General features: G+C 39.5%; 1 protein-coding gene across 1 annotated transcript in view; it reads left to right on the top strand.

The window, feature by feature from the left end:
- The window catches only part of pemt (phosphatidylethanolamine N-methyltransferase), a 134,630-nt gene that overhangs the window by 13,073 nt on the left and 108,830 nt on the right, over window positions 1-12,727 (top strand). The window lies entirely within an intron of this gene.

The following is a 12,727-nucleotide window of genomic DNA, read 5'->3' on the forward strand; positions in this document are numbered from 1 at the left end:
TGGACTTTTAATGATTAAGCAGACTTGTCTAATTACTTTTGCATACCAAGGTATTATTAATAAGTCAATGACCCAGTCAAATTTATTTTCAAGTTTAAAAGCTTATAATGAAGATGTTTAATTATGCAATGTTGTTTGTTTTACCATTCTGCAATTAAAAATGCTTTTTAGGCAAAGCACAGCATTTCTGCTTCATTTCTCATTTCTTTGGACATTTGATTGAGCACTTTGAAAGTGAACTCAGGTGATGTTATTTTTATACAATGTTTTGTTTGAAGTCCAACATTAAGATTAGTCAACTCCAGATTTTTGTTGCACATTGAGGGACCAGGATTGCAAGAAACTGCTCAATAGAGAAAAACAAAAATTGGACTTAAAATGGAGAGATCTCTTTTTCTCAATCATTCTTAACTGGAGAAATGAAAAAAGAGCATCCATTCAGGACTTTTAATGATAACCTGAAGAGCAGTCGGTCAGGATCAATTCCAAGGAGCATCAACATGCAATGTTCTTCATAACAACTCACTATCAGTTAATGACAAGACATCATGTAATAATCTCCATACTGACATGAAAGCTGCCAAAAAGCACAATGTCCGACTTCTCGGCTACAGATTTGCTATGCCCATTGTTTTATCTACTTCATGCATCAGATTTCATAGTCTTGGCCTCACATTGATTTATGATAAAGTAATTGTTGGGAATGATAAACCAAGTAAGCATTTGCTGGAACCTTCTGCCTCATAGGTAAGGGTGCTTAATTCAAAAAAAAACAAGCTTCTGGAGGGACTCATTGGGTCAGGCAGAATCTGTGGAGGTAAAGGAATAATCAACAATCTGGGTTAAGACCCTGCACTAGGACAGTTCTTAGTTTGAGGACTAGTGCAAAAAGTCATAGATTAACATGAGTACCAAGGTAATGCTGTATGATTGGAAAATTTGTTTTTTGAATGTGATGTTAAACAGAAACCTTTGATCTCAGCTAAATTTAAATAAGCCATGGCATTTTTTTTTCAAAGAAATATGGGGAATGAGGCAGTGTTCTGGCAAATATTTATCAGTCAATATCACTGAAGTATAACTTTGTCCTTATTACAAAGTTCTTTGTAATTCTTACAGGTTGGTTACGTTCAACATTTCAAATGTTGAAAGGGTTGGACAGAGTAGATGTGGAAAGGCTGTTTCCCTTGGTGGGTGAGTCCAGGACAAGAGGCCACAGTCTTAGAACTAGAGGGTACCCATTTAAAACAGAGATGAGGAGAAAATTTTTTAGCCAGAGGGTCGTGTATCTATGGAATTTGTTGCCACATACAGCTGTGGCGGCTCGATCTTTGAGGGCGTTTAAGGAGGAGATTGATAACTATCTAATTAGTCAGGGTATCAAGGGATGTGGGGAAAAAGCCGGAAATTGGAACTAGGTGGGAGAATAGTTTAGCTCATGGTGGAGTGGCGGAGCAGACTCGATGGGCCGAATGGCCTACTTCTATTCCTTTGTCTTGTGATCTTGTGATTTTCTACATTACAATGATTATTCTTCCATGAGTATCTATTTTGATGTAATCTATTTCAGGATATCCTGAAGGGGCAGTGAAAAGTGTTGAATAAATGCAAGGGGTCTTCAGAAAATTTGCATATGATTCGTATGTTGTCTATGTGCATGATGCTAGAGAATGTTGGAAGTGTCACTGGAATTATTAGATAGCTATTAAAGCAGTAAACGGTATTCCATCCAGAGAAATGTGGAATACTGCATTTTGAGATGGTAAATATAGCAAAGGAATACACTGAAAAGGATTGAACTTTGGGAAGTATAAAGGAACAGAGCACATTCAAAGTCCCGTGAAGGCCAAGTCGATATGGTGGTTAATAAGATTTTGGAATACTTCCGAGATAGTTGACACATGTAAAAGAGTTTTGACCAGTGACCAATCTGGACATCGAAAGTTTGAGAGGTGGGAATTTCACTGAAGTCCACTGCCCGAGTCGAGAAAGGCAGCAGTGGGTTGCGGCAGCGTAATAATGTTATGACCAGCAACCAATCTGCACTTGAGATTGATTAGCAAGGGCAAATTAAAGGAAGGCAGAGGTAAGTGCAGCAGCTGTTGTCAGAGTGGTGATCTTGAGGCTTTAACACTTTGAGGTTTCAGTCAGAAAGCAAAGAAAAGAAAAGTGCTGGGTTAAGCTCCCCCCCCCACCCCCCCACCGCCCTCTTCCTTTCTTTATATCTGCTTAGCTAGGACAGGAGAGGTGCCAGACAGGATAGTTGAATGCTCCCGTTACGGGATATGGGAAGGCAGGGAGATGCCCAGTGCCCCTGATGACTACAACTGCGAGAAGTGCATCCAGCTGTAGCTTTTAATAATCGGCGTTAAGGAGCTGGAGCTGGATCTGGATTAACTCTGGATCGTTCGGGAGGCTGAAGGGGTGATAGGTAGTACATATAGAGAGGTAGTTAAACCCAAGGTGTAGGACACAGAAAACTAAGTGACTGTCAGGAAGGGGAAATGGGTTAAGGAGCCAGGGCAGAGTGGCCATCCCCCTCAACAACAGGTATATCATTTTGGATACTGTTGGGGCGGTTCACCTAACACATGAGTGTCACAGTTGTTGGGTCTGTGGCTCTATGACTCAGAAGTTTGGAAGGGAGGAGAAGAGCATGCTGTGGTGATGGGGGATTCGTTAGTTAGGGGCACGGGCAGGTGGTTCTGTGGGAGAGAACGACATTTCTGGATGGTATGTTGCCTCCTGCGTGCCAGGGTCTGGGACATAAGACCATAAGACAAAGGAGCAGAAGTCGGCCATTCGGCCCATCGAGTCTGCTCTGCCATTTTATCATAAGCTGATCCATTCTCCCATTTAGTCCCACTCCCCCGCCTTCTCACCATAACCTTTGATGCCCTGGCTACACAGATACCTATCAATCTCTGCCTTCAATACACCCAATGACTTGGCCTCCACTGCTGCCCGTGGCAACAAATTCCACAGATTCACCACCCTCTGACTAAAAAAATTTCTTCGCATTTCTGTTCTGAATGGGAGCCCTTCAATCCTTCAGTCATACCCTCTCGTACTGGACTCCCCCATCATGGGAAACAACTTTGCCACATCCACTCTGTCCATGCCTTTCAACATTCGAAATGTTTCTATAAGGTCTCCCCTCATTCTTCTAAACTCCAAGGAATACAGTCCAAGAGCGGATAAATGTTCCTCATATGTTAACCCTCTCATTCCCGGAATCATTCTAGTGAATCTTCTCTGTACTCCCTCCAACGTCAGCACATCCTTTCTTAAATAAGGAGACCAAAACTGTCCACAGTACTCCAAGTGAGGTCTCACCAGCGCCTTATAGAGCCTCAACATCACATCCCTGCTCCTATACTCTATTCCTCTAGAAATGAATGCCAACATTGCATTCGCCTTCTTCACTACTGACTCAACCTAGAGGTTAGCCTTAAGGGTATCCTATACAAGGACTCCGAAGTCCCGTTGCATCTCAGAACTTTGAATTCTTTCCCCATTTAAATAATAGTCTGCCCGTTTATTACTTCTGTCAAAGTGCATAACCATACACTTTCCAACATTGTACTTCATTTGCCACTTCTTTGCCCATTCTTCCAATCTATCCAAGTCTCTCTGCAGACTCTCCGTTTCCTCAGCACTACCAGCCCCTCCACCTATCTTCATATTGTCAGCAAACTTAGCCACAAAGCCATCTATTCCATAATCCAAATCGTTGATGTACAATGTAAAAAGAAGCGGCCCCAACACGGACCCCTGTGGAACACCACTGGTAACCGGCAGCCAACCAGAATAGGATCCCTTTATTCCCACTCTCTGTTTCCTGCCAATCAGCCAACGCTCTATCCATGTATGTAACTTTCCCGTAATTCCATGGGCTCTTATCTTGTTAAGTAGCCTCATGTGTGGCACCTTGTCAAAGGCCTTCTGAAAATCCAAATATACAACATCCACTGCATCTCCCTTGTCTAGCCTACTGGTAATTTCCTCAAAAAATTGTAATAGGTTTGTCAGGCAGGATTTTCCTTTAAGGAATCCATGCTGAGTTCTGCCTATCTTGTCATATGCCTCCAGGTACGCTGTAGCCTCATCCTTGACAATCGACTCCAACAACTTCCCAATCACCGATGTCAAGCTAACAGGTCTATAATTTCCTTTTTGCTTCCTTGCCCCCTTCTTAAACAGTGGAGTGACATTTGCAATCTTCCAGTCCTCCGGAACCATGCCAGAATCTATCGACATTTGAAAGATCATCGCTAATGCCTCCGCAATCTCCACAGCTACTTCCTTCAGAACACGAGGGTGCATTCCATCTGGTCCGGGAGATTTATCTATCTTTAGAGTATTCAGCTTCCTGAGTACTTTCTCTGTCGTAATTGTGACTGCGCACACTTCTCTTCCCTGCCACCCTTGAGTGTCCGGTATACTGCTGATGTCTTCCTCAGTGAAGACTGGTGCAAAATACACGTTCAGTTCCTCTGCCATCTCCTTATCTCCCATTACAATTTCTCCAGTATCATTTTCTATCAGTCCTATGTCTACTCTCACCTGTCTTTTACTCTTTATATACTTGAAAAAGCTTTTAGTATCCTCTTCGATATTATTTGCTAGCTTCCTTTCATAGTCAATCTTTTCCCTCTTAATGACCTTCTTAGTTTCTTTTTGTAAGGTTTTAAAAACTTCCCATTCCTCTGTCTTCCCACTAATTTTTGCTTCCTTGTATGCCCTCTCCTTTGCTTTAACTTTGGCTTTGACTTCTCTTGTCAACCATGATTGCATCTTTTTTCCATTTGAAAATTTCTTCTTTTTTGGAATATACCTGTCTTGCACCTTCCTCACTTCTTGCATAAACTCCAGCCACTGCTGCTCTGCCATCTTTCCCGCCAGTGTCCCTTTCCAGTCAACTTTGGCCAGGTCCTCTCTCATGCCACTGTAATTTCCTTTACTCCACTGAAATACCAACACATCAGATTTCGGCTTCTCTTTTTCAAATTTTACAGTGAACTCAATCATGTTATGATCACTGCCTCCTAAGGTTTCCTTCTTTCTTTCTTTTTAAATCTTTTTATTGAGTAAGTATACAAAAAAGGTAAGCCATATAAACATTAATACAATGTTAAAGTATAATAAAATTCCAAAAGATAACAATACCAAAAAGAAAATACTACAAACAATGTAATTTAAGCATAAGAAACCAAGATAACATAATAGTATACTAGATTTTATATATATCAATGGAAAAAAAAGAAAAAAAACCCCCAAAAAAAAACCCACCGTGCAACTAACTAAAAGCAAAGCAAAGCAATGGGCTAACTTGAAACCAAACAGAGTTAAACTTAAAATCACGTCCTCAATCCCGACCTCCATTAAAACAGTGAAGAAAAAACAAGAAGGGTAAATATTACATTAAATGAAAATATCGAATAAAAGGTCCCCAAATCTGTTCAAATTTAAATGAAGAATCATAAAGGTTACTTCTAATTTTCTCCAGATTCAAACATAAAATCGTCTGAGAAAACCAAAAAAAGGTAGTTGGAGCATTAAGCTCTTTCCAATGTTGTAAAATACATCTTTTCGCCATTAAAGTAAGAAATGCAATCATTCTACGGGCTGAAGGGGAAAGATTACTAGAAATTTTAGGTAGTCCAAAGATAGCAGTAATAGGGTGAGGAGAGATATCTATATTTAATACCTTAGAAATAATATTGAAAATATCTCTCCAAAAAGTTTCCAAAGTAGGGCAAGACCAAAACATATGAGTTAAAGAGGCTATCTGCCCCGAACATCTATCACAGAAAGGATTAATATGCGAGTAAAAACGCGCTAACTTATCTTTGGACATATGTGCTCTATGAACCACTTTAAATTGAATTAGGGAATGTTTAGCACAAATAGAGGAAGTATTAACTAATTGTAAAATCTGCCCCCAATCATCCACAGAAATGGTAAGCCCCAATTCCTGTTCCCAATCTACCCTAATCTTATCAAATGGAGCTTTCCTAAGTTTCATAATAATATTATAAATCATAGCCGATGCACCTTTCTGACATGGATTAAGGTTAATTATCGAATCTAAAATATATATAGGAGGAAGCATTGGAAAGGAAGAAAGTATAGTACTTAGGAAATTTCTAACTTGTAAATATCTAAAAAAATGTATTCTTGATAAGTTATATTTATTAGATAATTGTTCAAAAGACATAAGGGAACCATCTAAAAATAAATCCAAAAACCGTAAAATACCCTTAGTCTTCCAAGTTTGAAAAGCGCGATCCGTAAAAGAGGGAGGAAAAAATATGTTACCTAAAATAGGAATCGCTAACCCGAATTGATTAAGATCAAAAAATTTTCTGAATTGAAACCAAATGCGCAAAGCATATTTAACTATCGGGTTAGAGACCTGCTTAAGACGTTTTGAATCAAAAGGAAGAGAGGAACCTAAAATAGAACCAAGTGTATAACCCTGAACAGATTGTAATTCCAATGCTACCCATTTAGGAATAGATAGTATGTCCCGGTCAAGTAACCAAAATTTCATATGTCGAATATTAATAGCCCAATAATAAAATCTAAAGTTAGGTAATGCTAAACCTCCATCTCTCTTAGCTTTCTGTAAATGTATTTTACCCAGTCTCGGATTCTTATTCTGCCAAATAAATGAAGAAATTTTAGAGTCAACTTTATCAAAAAAAGATTTAGGAACGAAAATTGGTAATGCCTGAAACACATATAAAAATTTTGGCAAAAAAAACATCTTAACTGCATTAATACGACCAATCAAAGTTAAATATAAGGGAAACCATTTAGATGAAAGTTGAGTAATATGGTCTATTAATGGTAAAAAGTTAGTCTTAAATAAATCTTTATGTTTACAAGTAATTTTAATCCCAAGATATGAAAAGTAATTATTAATCAATTTAAATGGAAATTTATAATATAAGGGAAGATGTTTATTAATCGGAAAAAGTTCACTCTTACTAAGATTTAATTTATAACCTGAGAAAAGACCAAATTGTGCTAATAACTCTAAAACAGCAGGAATGGATCTCTCAGGATTAGAAATATATAAAAGTAAATCATCAGCATAGAGTGATAATTTATGGGACTTTAATCCCCGAGTTATCCCAGTAATATTTGAAGATTCTCGAATAGCAATTGCAAGAGGTTCTAATGCAATATCAAATAATAGGGGACTAAGAGGACAGCCTTGTCGAGTACCACGAAAGAGAGGAAAAAAAGGTGAGTTTAAGGAGTTAGTACGAACCGAGGCTACAGGGGAGTGATATAACAGTTTAATCCAGGATATAAATTTCAAGCTAAAATTAAACATTTCAAGCACCTTAAATAAATAAGGCCATTCTACTCTATCAAAAGCTTTCTCGGCATCTAAAGAAATAACACACTCAGGAACATTTTGTGAGGGAGTATAAACAGGTTTCCTTCACCTCAATCTCTCTAATCACATCCAGTTCATTACACAATACCCAATCCAGTACAGCCGATCCCCTAGTGGGCTCAACAACAAGCTATTCTAAAAAGCCATCTCGCAGACAATCTACAAATTCTCTCTCTTGAGATCCAGTGCTGACCTGATTTTCCCAATCCACTCGCATGTTAAAATCCCCCACAATTATCATAACACTGCCCTTCTGACAAGCCTTTTCTATTTCCTGTTGTAATTTGTAGTCCACATCCCTGCTGCTGTTTGGAGGCCTATAAATAACTGCCATCAGCGTCCTTTTACCCCTGCGATTTCTTAGCTCAACCCATAAAGATTCTGCACCTTCTGATCCTATATCACCTCTTTCTAATGATTTAATATCATTTCTTACCAATAGAGCCACGCCTCCCCCTCTGCCTACCTTCCTATCCTTCCGATACACCGTGTATCCTTGGGATGTTCAGCTCCCGGAGACATGCATCCTTTAGCCACGTCTCAGTGATGGCCACAATATCGTACCTGCCAATCTGTAGCTATACGACAAGATCATCCACCTTATTCCTTATGCTGCGTGCATTTAAGTATAACACCTTAAGACCAGTATTTGATACTTTTCGCTTTGATTTCACTGCAACTTTATTGCACTGCAACCCATCCCAATGGCTGCAAATTTGCCCCATCACCTGCCTGTCTTTCCTGACATTTTTACTGCTCACTATCTTAGATTTATTTCCTCTTCCTCCGCTCTGTCATTCCAGTTCCCATCCCCCTGCCAAATTAGTTTAAACCCTCCCTAACAGCTCTATTAAACTTTCCCGCCAGGATGCAGGTCATCTCAAAGGAGTCCTCAACATTGTTAAGTGAGAAGTAGATCAGCCAGAGGTCGTGGTCCATATAGGTACCAATGACATGTGTAGGACGAGTGACGAGGTTCTGCAAAGGGATTTCATGGAGTTTGGTACTAAGTTAAAGGGCAGGACTTCCAAGGTTGTGATCTCAGGTTACTTCCTGTGCCATGTGCTAGTGAGGCCAAAACTAGGAAGATTAAACAGTTTAATACATGGCGAAGGAATTGGTGTAGGAGGGGCGACATAAGATTTTTTGGATCATGCGCTCTCTTCCAGGGAAAGTGGGACCTGTACAGGAGGGATGGTTTGCGCCTGAACTGGATGAGAACTAATATCCTAGTGGAAAGGTTTGTTAATGCAGTACGGTGGGGTTTAAACTAGAGTTGCAGGGAGATGGGAAACAGAGTGCCAGGACATTTATTAGAGAGGTTGTGGAGGCTGATGTTGGTAATACCTCAGACAAAATCAGGAATCTAAAGATTGAGCATGATGCGATGAGTGTCCTGAGCTGCGCATATTTCAATGCAAGTATCATAGGAAAGGTGAATGAGTTCAGGGCACGGATTAACACCTGGAATTATGAAGTTGTAGCCATTAGTGAGACCTGGTTACAGGAGGAGCAGGACTTGCAGCTCAATATTCCTGGATTCCATTGTTTTAGACGTGACAGAACGAAAGTGATTAAAGGAGAAGAGGTGGCGCGACTAGGCAGGGAAATTGTCACGGCTGTACTCCGTCAACACAGACTGGAAAACTCAACTAGTGATGTGTTATGGGTGGAAATGAGAAATAAGAAAGGTAATGCCACTTTAATGGAGCTATATTACAGACTACCCAACAGTCCTAGAAATTTAGAGGACCAAATTTGTAAAGAGATCAGACTGTTGCAAGAAACATAAGGTTGTTATAGTAGGTGATTTTAACTTTCCACATTGATTGGGAATCCCATACTGTAAGAGGACTAGATGGGACAGAGTTTGTCAAATGTGTTCAGGAAAGTTTCCTTCATCGATACGTAGAAGTCCCAATGAGAGAGCGTGTATGATACTAGATCTGTTATTAGAAAATGAGACAGGGCAGCTGACAGAAATTTGTCAGGGAACACTTTGCATCTGTCATTAGTTTCAAAGTAAAAGGGAAAGGTACATCGCATCCAGAGTTTCTCTGATTAGCAGATGATTTTCCTCCACACCTCTCTGACGTAGTGGGGAATTGTGTGCGAGTCAAGTTACAGCAGTGGTTTGCCATTGCCTTCTGCTGGGTGAGTTTCCAAAGAGATCACCAGCTCGTAACCCAGCATGGATAGAAAGTATGCAGGGGAGCCGGCTGGGTTCGAACTGGGGACCTTTCGTCCCGAAGTCCGGCACTGATGCCACCACGCCACCAGCCAGGTCCAGTTTCAAAGTAAATATGCAGAAAGATAGGTCTGGTTCATGGGTTGAGATTCTAAATAAGAGAAAGGTCAATTATGATGGGATCAGAACTGACCTGGTAAGTATGGTTTGGGACAGGCTGTTTTCTGGCAAAAGTGCGCCTGGAAAATGGGAGGCCTTCAAAAATGAAATTTTGAGAGTACAAAGCTTGTCTGTGCCTTTCAGAATAAAAGATAACGATAATCAGTGTATGGAACTAGTGTAGAAGTGTAAGTCTTGGTTTTCAAGAGAAATTGAGGTCCTGGTTATGAGAAAAAAGGAGGTGCATAGCAGGTATAAGCAAGCAGGAACAAATGAGGTGCTTGTGGAGTACAAGAAATGCAAGAGAATACTTTTAAGAAAGAAATCAGGAAGGCTAAAAGAAGACATGAAGTTGCTCTAGCAAACAAGGTGAAGGAGAATCCTAAAGGATTCTACAGGTATGTTAAGAGCAAAAGGATTGCAAGGGACAAAACTGGTCCTCTGGAAGACCAGAATGGTAGTCCATGTGTTGAATTAATTTTTTTTGTATCTGTATTTACTCTGGAGACGATATAGAATCTAGAATGAGGCAAAGCAGCATCAACTTCATGACCCCTGTACAGATTACAGAGGAGGAGGTGTTTGCTATCCTGAGGCAAATCAGGTTGGATAAACCCCTGGGGCCTGACAAGATTTTCTCTCGGACACTACAGGAGGTGAGTGCAGAAATTGCCAGGGTCATAGATGAGATGCTTAAAACATGCTTAGCGACAGGAGAGGTACCAGATGATTGGAGGATAGCCAATGTTGTTCCGCTGTTTAAAAAAAGTCTCCAAACAGAAACTAGGAAATTTATAACTGTAGGCTTGTGAGTATGACGTCAGTGGGGAAAGAATTCTAAGGGATCAGATATATAAGTATTTGGGTAGATGTGGACTGATTTAAGGATAGTCAGCATAGCTTTGTGCATAGTAGGTGATGTCTAACCAATCTTGTAGATAATTTCAAGAAAGTTACCAGTAAAATGGATGAAGGCAAGGCAGTGGATGTTGTCTACATGGACTTCAGTAAGGCATTTGACAAGGTCCCGCATGGGAGGCTGGTCAAGAAAGTTCATTCGCTTGGCACTCGGGATGAGGTAGTACATTGGATTGCACATTGGCTTTGTGGGAGAAGCCAGAAAGTGGTAGTAGAGGGTTGACTCTGACTGGAAGCTTGTAACTAGTGATGTGCCACAGGGTTCAATTCTGGTTCCTTTGTGGTTAGTCATCTTTATCAATGATATGGATGATAATGTGGTTAACTGGATCATCAAATTTATGGATGACACCAAGATTGGGAGTGTAGTGCACAGTAAGGAAGGCTATCATGGCTTGCAGAGGGATCTGCATCAGCTGAAAAGATAGGTTAAAAATGGCAGATGGAATTAAAGTGTGAGGTTTTGCACTTCAGTAGGACTAACCAGGCTAGGTCTTACACAGTGAACTGTAGGGCACTGAGGAATGTGGTAGAACAAAGGAATCTGGGAATACAGGTTAGATAGGGTCATAAAGAAAACTTCTGGCACATTGGTCTTCAATGTATTGAGTACAGAAGATGGGATGTTATGTTGAAGTTGTATAAGATGTTGGTGAGGCCTAATTTGGAGTATTGTGTGCAGTTTTGGGCACTTACCTACAGGAAAGATGTAAACAAGGTTGAAAGGTACAACTTTTCACCTTTCACCCTCAAACCATCACCTCTGGTTGCAGTCCCACCCAACTGCAGTGAAATGGGTAGAATGGTGCAAGATGAATAATCAGGTCAATATGAATACCTACTTTAAAAACCATCCAAGACGCTTGTGGACCTGGAAGAGTCCAGGTGATAACACTAGAAAACAAATTGACTTTATTACTATAAACCAAAGATTTAGAAACTCAGTGACTCAATGCAAAACATATCCAGGTGCAGACTGTAATAATGACCGTAACCCAGTAGTATGTCATGCTAAAGTAAAACTTAAAAAAACTAAAGAAGCAAATACCTGAACAATCCCTTGACTACTTGCAGTTAATTAAAGAAGAAAACTTAAGACAAAAATTTACAATTGAAGTAAGGAATAGGTTTCAAAGTCTAGAAATAGAATCTGTTGAAGATGATAGCAATCATGTAGAAATGAAATTGAACTCTCTAAAGGATGCCTTGGTATAATCAGCAAAGTCAGTGATTCCTAAAAATGAAAAAAGCACAAAGAATAAATGGATTGCAGATGAAATCAAAAATCTAATGGAAGAAAGGAGATGGAAGAAAGGAAATCCTATAGAGTATAAGTCCTTAGATAAAAAAGTTAAAAGCTTATGTCAAAAAGCCAAAGAAGAATGGTTAAACCAGGAAGGTGAGCAAATAGAAAGAATCCCTATTACTGATCCAAAAAGGTTACATCAACATATCAAGAATATCACTGGTAAAAAGCATCTCTGTTCTTCAGGTGGATGTTTGAAAGCAAAGGATGGTACCATTATCATGGAAAAAGATGAGATTATGAACAGATGGACTGAGTATATTCAGGAATTGTTTGAAGACGATCGAGGTGAAAAACCAGAAATTAAGAAAAGCATTGAAGGTCCAAGTATTTTAAAATCTGAAGTTCATAATGCAATAAATAAGATGAAGAAAGGAAAAGCAGCAGGTCCTGCTGAATTAGTAATAGAACAAATTATCGCCCTTGAAGATTATGGAATTGAAAAACTTACTGATTTAATCAATGACATTTATGAGACTGGAATAATACCAGAAGAGATCAAAAAATCAGTATTATCACTATTCCTAAGAAGCCTGGAGCGATAGAATGTGTATTACATAGGACCATAAATTTAATGAGTCATATCACAAGATACTTATAAGAATTTTGATGACAAGAGCTAAAAGTAAGATACAAACTGAAATAGGTAAAGAACAATCTGGTTTTCTGAAAGACAAAGGTACAAGAAATGCGATATTGATGTTAAGGATACTATCAGTACAAGCTATTCCAGTGCAAAAAG

This window comes from Mobula hypostoma, chromosome 9 (assembly GCF_963921235.1).
Source record: "Mobula hypostoma chromosome 9, sMobHyp1.1, whole genome shotgun sequence".
In the NCBI taxonomy this organism is placed as follows: domain Eukaryota; kingdom Metazoa; phylum Chordata; class Chondrichthyes; order Myliobatiformes; family Myliobatidae; genus Mobula; species Mobula hypostoma.